This window comes from Gossypium arboreum, chromosome 3, assembly GCF_025698485.1.
Source record: "Gossypium arboreum isolate Shixiya-1 chromosome 3, ASM2569848v2, whole genome shotgun sequence".
Lineage (NCBI taxonomy): Eukaryota > Viridiplantae > Streptophyta > Magnoliopsida > Malvales > Malvaceae > Gossypium > Gossypium arboreum.
In genome coordinates this window covers 78237197-78246567 of record NC_069072.1, presented here as the reverse complement: position 1 = coordinate 78246567, position 9371 = coordinate 78237197, and the positions used below count along the sequence as shown (strand labels likewise).

The 9371-nt window shown below is 33.5% G+C and overlaps 1 non-coding gene across 1 annotated transcript; it reads right to left on the bottom strand.

Moving 5' to 3' along the window:
• Positions 1 to 623: 623 nt before the first annotated feature.
• TRNAT-UGU (transfer RNA threonine (anticodon UGU)) lies at positions 624 to 696 on the bottom strand. Its single transcript has one exon. It is a non-coding gene; the product is annotated as a tRNA-Thr (tRNA).
• Between the last annotated feature and the right edge of the window lie 8675 nt (positions 697 to 9371).

Here is a 9371-nt window from a genome sequence, read left to right as displayed (position 1 = left end):
TGAACACTCGATCGGATCTGTCAAGAAAGAGCTGACGACTACAAGGGAAGTAGCTAGTCCCGATAAATCCCCCAAATGGCGTATTTTTTTGAAACGAGGCCCTCAGTAATGTGACATAAGGACTCCTTATTAATTTGAATTTTATTGAAATTTCTTAAATTGAAATTAAAACTAAACTAAATGAAGCGAAATCGACTGAAGGATTGTACTACAAATATTAATGAGATGAATTGGATCAATATCCATACTTTACTTTTTTTGTATTGTATATAATGTATACAAAAATTGAAATAAAAATATTTATAATAATATATAAAATATATAAAATATTTAGAATATATATAATAAAATAGATATAATATATAAATAAATTGAATATAATATTAAATATATAAATAAATTAAACCAAAAGAGTTTCCTTTTTTTTTTCTTGATTTATTCTGCAAAGATCTAACTCCTCAAATTGATCCCTAATTGGAAGTTTCAACGAGATAATAAATAGATTGTTGACCTTTGGAAAGAATTGGAAAGAAAAAGGGAAAAAGCTTTTTCACTGTTTGTTCTTTGATTTTAAAAAAATTCTAAATTATGCAAAAAAAGGAAAAAAGCAAACAAATAGGGAAAGCCGGCTATCGAAATCGAACCAATGACCATCGCATTACAAATGCGATGCTCTAACCTCTGAGCTAAGCGGGCTCAAATAATTTAGAATAAAGCCCCCTTTTCCCTAATCTCGATCCCCCTGAAAAGAAAGTGAAGTAGCGGCTCCGCTCCCTCCTATTACTGGGGTGCAGTCGAAGCTATGGCACCAGACAGTCAAAGAGATTCCTTCCCGAACCACTCGTGTAGTCTTCTTCCTACCTCCCAGTTAGACCCTATCTCGCTTTCCAAGACTCATTTGAATGAGGCGCCGCCGCTACTAAATACAACTCTCATTTCAACATTCTTTCTTCTCTATTGGAATTCCTTCTCTATCTGCCTAGAAAAACTCTCTTTCCCTACAAGGCACTAGAAGGTCGACCCCACTTTTCACACTACGTTGACTTGACTCCTGATCCCAGCCATTCCCCACCACTCTTTCACACTGCAGTAATTTTGTGTGTATGTCCTTATGATATGGCTAAAGAATGGTATGTAAATATTTGATAATAATTTGCTATTGAAATGGCTAATGAAGAACATGTTTCGGTGTTATGTATGCCTAAATGGTAGTTAATACAAAGAAATCGTGAAAAAGTGAAATTAGCATTAAAACAGTATTGAACAGTTGCAATGACGTGATCTTTTAAAATCACCAAGAATAGTAGAAATGAAATTAGGTGATTAATGAATAGAATTAAATCTTATTGAGTCTATTTTCATATGAAAGAAACACAGTAAGCAAAAGAAGTGTATATTAAGAGATATTTGAATTTTAGTGAGACAGGGTCAGAGTGATTTCTGAATCCCCTATTCTAACTTTATAAATTCACTAAATGTCGTAACAAAATAATTAGGAGTTATAGTTTATATTTCTAGATTCGTTATACTTTTAAGAGAAACAAACGACATGGTTATTTAAATTCTGTACAAGGAGAAAATTGATTCGTAGTGAGGAGAGATCAGAGTAGTTGAATAGTGCAACAGTGGAAACTTTAACTAATAAACTGTACTAATTGGCTAGACCAAAAATTCTGGAAACAAATTTTTAAGAAGGTATATGAGTCTAGTTTCAGGGAAAATTCACGAATTTATATAGAGTTTTGTGACTCGAGTTATGATTTATTTAGTGACTATGTCGCAGTTGGGTAGTTTTATAAGGAATGATGAAATAAATTGTTTTGATTTGTCTAAGTATTTGAAAAATTTTTAATGTTCCCGGTTTGGTCTCAAACCGTTTCAATTGCATGTTTTAGGGTCTCGAGGGCCCTTTTGAGGGACATATTGAATGAACGTAAATAAATTAATTTTAAAAGCAAATTTTATGCCCCGAATTAGTAAGTTAAGTCAGGTAACACCTCGTGCTCGACTCTGGCGACGGTCTCGAGTAAGGGGTGTTACATTTATTGGTATTAGAGCAAAGGTTTAATCAGGTCTCGGAATATTCAGTATGAGTAAGATTCTAGCTATACACGCCATATTGAACTATGATGTGTGACGACTCCCGACCCAGATATAAAATGTTTTGTCAGACAGATGCGCACTCTAACCGAGCTAAGTTTGATAGTACAGACAATATGTTTATAATGAGTTGAGGCTCATAAAATGTAAGAATAATGGTTCATGATGTTTATGTGATAATGAATAAATTGTGAATAAGAATTGTTCGGGAAATATGAAAGATGAGATAAGATGAAAGGAAATTTTATATTGAGATAAGTGTTCATGTTAAATTGGCATTTGTATGATGCTATATGTATAACTAGAGAAGTTAAGTGAATGCTATGAGTAATTTTACTCGAGATTTATGAATGCATGTATAAGTGCACTAATTTGCATAAGATGATCATGAAGTCATTGTATTATGAACGTGCATGTTAAGTTGCTTGAAGCAAATTGTATAATTGTGATAATATTTTAATATGATGAATGTTAAGTTATATGCATGAGTATGTTTATGACGATTACGGGTTGGCCTGATAATGAAAGTACAGAGGTATAGTTATCAGAGGTATAAAGATTCTACTTTTGCACTGGTTGTTATTGAAACTTGTGTTTAAATCTCTCAGATGATCAGGATGTTTTATTTTCACCCGGGATGTAACACCCCGTACCCGAGTCCGTTACCGGAGTCGAACACAAGGTGCACACAGACTTAACTTAATTGTTTTCACAGTCCATAAAAAAAAATTTCTAGACAAGCTGGTTACTACATCACTGTCGCCTTAAAAATCATATCTTGAGTTTCAAAACTCAAAAATCAGTTTTGTAATTTTTCTCTGAAACTAGACTCATATTTCCATCTACAGATTTTTTTCTAGAATTTTTGGTCAAGCCAATTAGTACAGTTTATTAGTTAAAGTCTCCCATGTTACAGGGGTCGGCTACACTGACCTTCGCGCGTTACAACTTGAATATCTCCCTGTACAGGGCTTCAATACTGATGCCGTTTGTTTCTATAGAAACTAGACTCAAAGATAAATCTATAAATATATGTCATGACTCCTAATTATCTCTGGTTAATTTATAATGAATTTCCAAAGTCGGAACAGGGAATCCAGAAACCGTTCTGGCCCTGTTTCATGAATACCTAAATATCTCTTAACATACAACTCATATGACCGTTTTGTTTCTTCCATATGAAAGTAGATTCATCAAGGCTCATTTACATAATTTATTCACTATTTAATTCCATTCCTGATATTTTTAGTGATTTTTCACATCCACACCACTGCTGCTGTCAGCATCTGTTTTCAAGGTAAACTTTACCTATTTCGTGGTTTCCATGGACCAACTAGAGTTTTGTCATACATAGGTCCACATATGATCATATTTATCCATTCCAAGGGCTGATCATTGCCCAACACTTCCATTTCAATCCATAGTCACATCATGAAACCATATATATATATACATAAACACAAATGGTCTAATGCCATACTCCACTTCTATGCGCCATTTTCGCATGGCTGTACACACATACATCACAAAAAGTACTTGAAAAACAACAAAGGGTAGTCCTATACATGGCATATCCAGAGTTCAACTAAAAGAGTACCAAAGGGCTTTGATAGTGTGGATGACTTCGACTTCGATGATCCCGAATCCGATAGCTAACGAACAAAATCTAGAAAACAAAGAGCCAAAGCAAAGGGGTAAGCAATTTAATGCTTAGTAAGTTTCAAGCAATGAAATCGGCTTTGACTAAAGTATTACGTTCACATAGCTAAATGAATCACTTTATTAATACACATTCTCATAATCATACTTACTTTACACTTCATCAACATATACACACACAAGGTATCAACCTATCTAAGAGCCGAAAGTTCGTTAGTCGATTGAACGAACACTATTTCAAACGAATCGACTTTTCCGATGCACATGTAAACATACCTTGTCGTATGGGTTTTTCGAGCGTATTAATTGAATTTATTACAGCACCAAAACGCTCACCTTCAAACCGAGTTTCTTCGGAATTTAGCGGATATAACCACAAGCACAATTGCCTTGGTCTTAACCGGATTTGGTAACTTGCACAAATGCCTTCGTGTCTTAGCCGGATATAACAACTCGCACGAATGCCTTGGTCTTAGCCGGATATAACAACTCATACGAATGCCTTGGTCTTAGCCCGGATATAATCATTAGCATAAATGCCTTCGGGACTTAGCACTGGTATCATTCAAATGCTCATGTACACATATATCAATAATCACGACACATCCATATTTCATTTTCGTTACTAAGGCTCAACCACAAAACATTTATCAAACCTTTCCAATTTCGGCTCAATAGCCATACACAAAGAGCATGATTTCAATTGACATTACAGCGTAGTCCCCACTCACATTCGGCTATCCGCCATAATATGACAAATCATTTCAATATAATTCAAGTAGGGTCGTTATCAAGACTTACCTCGGATGTTGTCGAACGATTTAAACGGCTATTCGCTCACTTTTTCCTTCCCTTATCGGATTTAGTCCCCTTTGCTCTTGAGCTTAATTTAACAAATAAATTGATTTAATCATTTGAGCATCGACAAGAGGAATTCAAGGTACTTAGCCTACATATATTCATTAGACATTAAAGTCACATATGTACGAATTCATGAATTAAACTCAACACATTTGTTAGTACTCTCCTTAGTCAATTTTCTAAGTCAAGATAAAGCCTTCAACATGCTTACTCATGGCGAACAACACATCAACCTAGGTACTCATTCATGTGGCCGATTATGCATGTTGGTGTTGAGGCCAATTACATGTTTAATACCACACATGAATGGCATACATTTTACTAACTAATGCATTACATATTGTAGCTAAATACACATCTATCATTTACTTCATAATCGAAACATCATCACAAGTAAATATATACCTTGAGATAGTATATATGTCATACCAATACATCATGTGCAAACATATATACATATAGGTGCAAGGGCCGAATCTCAAGTTGATTATAACCAAATACAAACATATATCCAAAATACAAATCTTACCTACCATGCAATAAGCATAAATCATTCTTATGGATATACCATGGTCGAATACATCACAACACCATATCATTTCGATTTTGGTCATGGTTAAACAAAGAACTTAATGTCTCACTCCAAAAATGCTAAAAAGAAGGTCCAAGAGCCATCAATTCACCATCACATGTATCATTAGCAAGCTTCATATTTAACATGCAATGGCATCAACACAAAATCCACCTTAGCCGAATATCATCCCCATGACATAGCAAAGTTTTGAACCATGGACTAATTAGAACTCAAGCTAGCAACTAAAAACATGCATGAATCTCATGGAACACCATCAAACATACCTTAACTTAGATGCAAATATGGCCGAATATCTTCAACCTTTCTCCTTTCAAACCGGCCAAGAAGAACCAAAGGATGAAGCTTTTCTTTTCTCTCTTTTTTTTTCATTTCTTTATTCCTCACCTTAGTTTAATGTTTCCTCCCATATTGCACCAACAAAACATGTCTATGACATGTTTTGCCCATCCTCCTTTGTCATGGCCGGCCACCACTTATAAAAAGAGGGGTATTTGGCATGCAAAACCATTGTTTTGCATGCATGCTTCAATTAGTCATCACACATTTCCCTATCCTACTTTCAAAGTTTACTACTAGGTCCTTTTTAGTGAAATTCACATTTATAACCCTAAATCAAATCATCAAAAATGTTACACACGAATTAACACATATCATAGGCATCAAAATGAATATTAAATTATTTTTATGCCTCGGTTTTGTGGTCCCGAAACCACATTCTGACTAGGGTTGTTTTAAGGCTGTCACACGGGACATTATTTACTAAAGTGTTTGAGAAGTCAGTCTTATTATGGCATTATGATTTTTGAGTAGTATGAGTATTGTGACCTCAGTGTAGTTTAGTTCAGACATGTGTATTGATTTTCATTTTTTGCATAATCTTGATATATATATTAGTGAGTTAAAGACTAAATGCTATGTTCTTTCGAATAAAGATTTGTGATTAGCTCTTTGAAGAAATCACGACAGAATGTATGTTTAAGATATCATGATAGCATAGATAAGAACAATTTTTGAAAAGTTATTGTTTTTTAGATGAGACTGATTCAGTTGAACAGTTGATTGAGTTATATGTATGTTTGAATTATTCATGGCTTCAGAGGTAAATGTTGATTTTTCATGTATAAATAGATAAATAACCCGAGTAAATAGTTCATATTCTAGAGGTTATGGTACAGAGTTGTATAAGCATATCAGAATGGTTGCATCAGAGGTATATTTTTACAAATCCAAGTTGTCTGATTGTTAAATTTCTCATTGTATGAAGTTTAGTTTGTCTTGAATTCATGATAATAAAGTATAAATAGTTGAAGATATTGACAATTGAAGTATCCATTATGATTCAGCTTGGTTTGAATAAAAATTTTATGGTTTGTGTTAATGAGAAATTGAGAGATTTTGCAACAGTTATGATGCCTAGCAGAGTGATAATTATTTGATTATTTGAGAAGTACAGAGATGGATGATAACTTGATTTAGTTATACTAGTAAGAGTGTGAAATGTTATGTACCAGAATTTGAATCTGATACCTGAACTTTTAGAGGGTTGAAGTTGATTTTCAAGTATCTCAGAAGCTATTATAGTTAGTATTGATGTTTGTGTGAAAATGTGAGGGTATTTCGAAGAATTGTGCAACAGAATTAGCCTTATCACCGAAAGGTTAAATGAGCTATGGTTGATTGCTCAAAAAAGTTTTTGTATTCTTCTCAGTACGAATGAGTTTTTCTACTGAAGGATTATCTGAGTTATTCATTTTGAGGTTGCCAATTCATTCAGAGTGTAAATTTTAGTTGTTATGGTTGGAAATCCAGGGTTGCACCGTGACTTCAGAAGAAAGCTACAGTAAGTTTTGACCAAGAGATTGCTAAATGTTACTGCATGTCACCTTTGTACTGATAGTTGAATTGAGGAAGAGAAATTCACAGAATTAAATTGAGCAGAAAGGATTAGAGGAAAGTGAAAATTAATTATAGAAATCAGAGATAGATTATCAAAAATTATATACAGAATCGAAAGGTAAGAATATTGACACTCAAAAGAGAAACAAGAATTTTTTTTTTGAAAGTACGTTAGTGGCAGAGAATTTCCATTTTGGTAAGAAAAGAAGAGTTAGTTGCGTTTCATCAGAGAGTATGAGGTTAATGATAAAATAAGGCCAGTTACTTATCAGTAGGTATTCTAGTTCAGAGCCTTAGTTTAAGAAGTAAAATGTTGGGTATGCCAAGGCTAAATGAGATTTTGAAAGTGTTGCTGGAAATCAATTTCGAATCCATTTGCAAGTAAGATTTTCGGGGACGAAAATCCCTAAAAGGGGGCGAAATGTAACATCCCGAAATAGGGCCTAAACAGAATAGTGGTTGTGAAACCAAGAATCTGAGGTCAAAAAAATTTATTCCGATTAAGTTTTAAGGCTTATTCATTGATTGAATAATTGTGTAAAAATTTCGTGAATAAATTTTATGTATAAGTGCCAAATTTGTAATTAGGACTAAATTGTAAAATTAGCAAAATGTGTGTTCTAGATAATAAATCGGATTTAATTGAAATGAGTTTTTCAAGTGGAGGTCCTTATTCAGTAATTAGATCATTATATTTAAGTTTGGACAAAAATGGGCAAGAATAGGACAAATTTGAAAGAAAAGCCTTTAAGGGCATTTTGATCATTTAATAATTAAAAGAATTAAAAAGGGAAAATAAAGCCAAAATTGGTCCATCTTCTTCATGGAGGCCGAATATAGAATGGGGGAAGCCATGGTTAGCGTTTCCAAGCTTTCCAAGCTCAATAGTAAGTCTGTTCTAGCCTCGTTTTTAATGTTCTTTACGATTTTAGGGTCCCGGTAACTTGATTTAGCTTACTCTAGCAATAATTCATGATAGGGTTCATATTTGGAAAAATACTCATAGGTTAAATGTGTTTATTTTGATGTTTTATGGTAGAATATGAAGCTTGAAGTTATGTTAAACAACTTTTGTTAAGCGATTCGAAGTGAAAACGAGTAAAACGACATAATCGGTAAAAATACCTAATGTTCATAAGTACATGATAGAGTGGGAATTTGATGTTGCCATAGAAGGGAAAAATGTTCAGCATGTCATAAAACATAAGAAAAATGGATAAAGTTTAATTTCTGAGCCTAGGGGCAAAATCATAATTCTACAAAGGTTTAGGGGCAAAATTGTAATTTTCAAAAGTTTGAGTTAGGGAATGTTTTGAATAGTAAATTAATTAAATAAGTGAAATATGATGTTTTAGATACCGAAAAGTGAGATTTGGACCTAGAACGGGAGAAAAATTGAAAATCAGGAAAGTTGGTAAAATGGTCATTTTGGTATCGAGGTAAGTTCATATGTTTAATAAGCATTTAATTAATGCATATTTGAATGATAAATTGATATTTTGGTCATAAATACTTTAGTATTGAGTTTTAGATATAATGATTAATGTTTGATAATAATTCGATATTGGAAAGAGAACTTGTATAATTTATATATAAGACCATATTTTGTATTGTGGCTTTGTATGATAATAAGAAAGTATTGACTAGCATAGTTTGATGAGAATAAGTTAAGTTGATAATATGATGATATTGATAATGTAAGTATGTAAGTTGAGTAGAATTTTATTATTATGCAATTATTGTTATTAGCATTGTTATTATTGAGTTATGCAACTAACCTTGAAAATTTGAGCAAGTATGTTTCAGCTATGACTTGACAAGGCATTGATATCTCAAAGTCCATGGTTGTACCATGGAAATTAAGGAAGAATTAACGAAAAATTCCATGTTCATAACATGGCATTTAAGGAGGAATTGACGGTTAAGGATACCATGTTAGACCATGTCAAGACATGGCATTGGTAAGGCAAGTATCCCGTGTAAGACCATGTCAAGACATGGCATCAGCATTGATTAAGGACTCCATGTAAGACCACATCAAGATGTGGCATTGGACTAAGACAAGATACCATGTAAGACCACATTTGGAACATGGAATTTGGTAAGATAAGGATATCATGTAAGACCATGCCAAGGCATGGGATTGATAAGTTCTATAAGGAAAGGAAATCATGTAAGACCATGTCAAGACATGGCTTTGATGAGTTACTATAAGGAAAAGGTCCCATGTATGACCATGCCAAGGCATGGCATTGGTGAG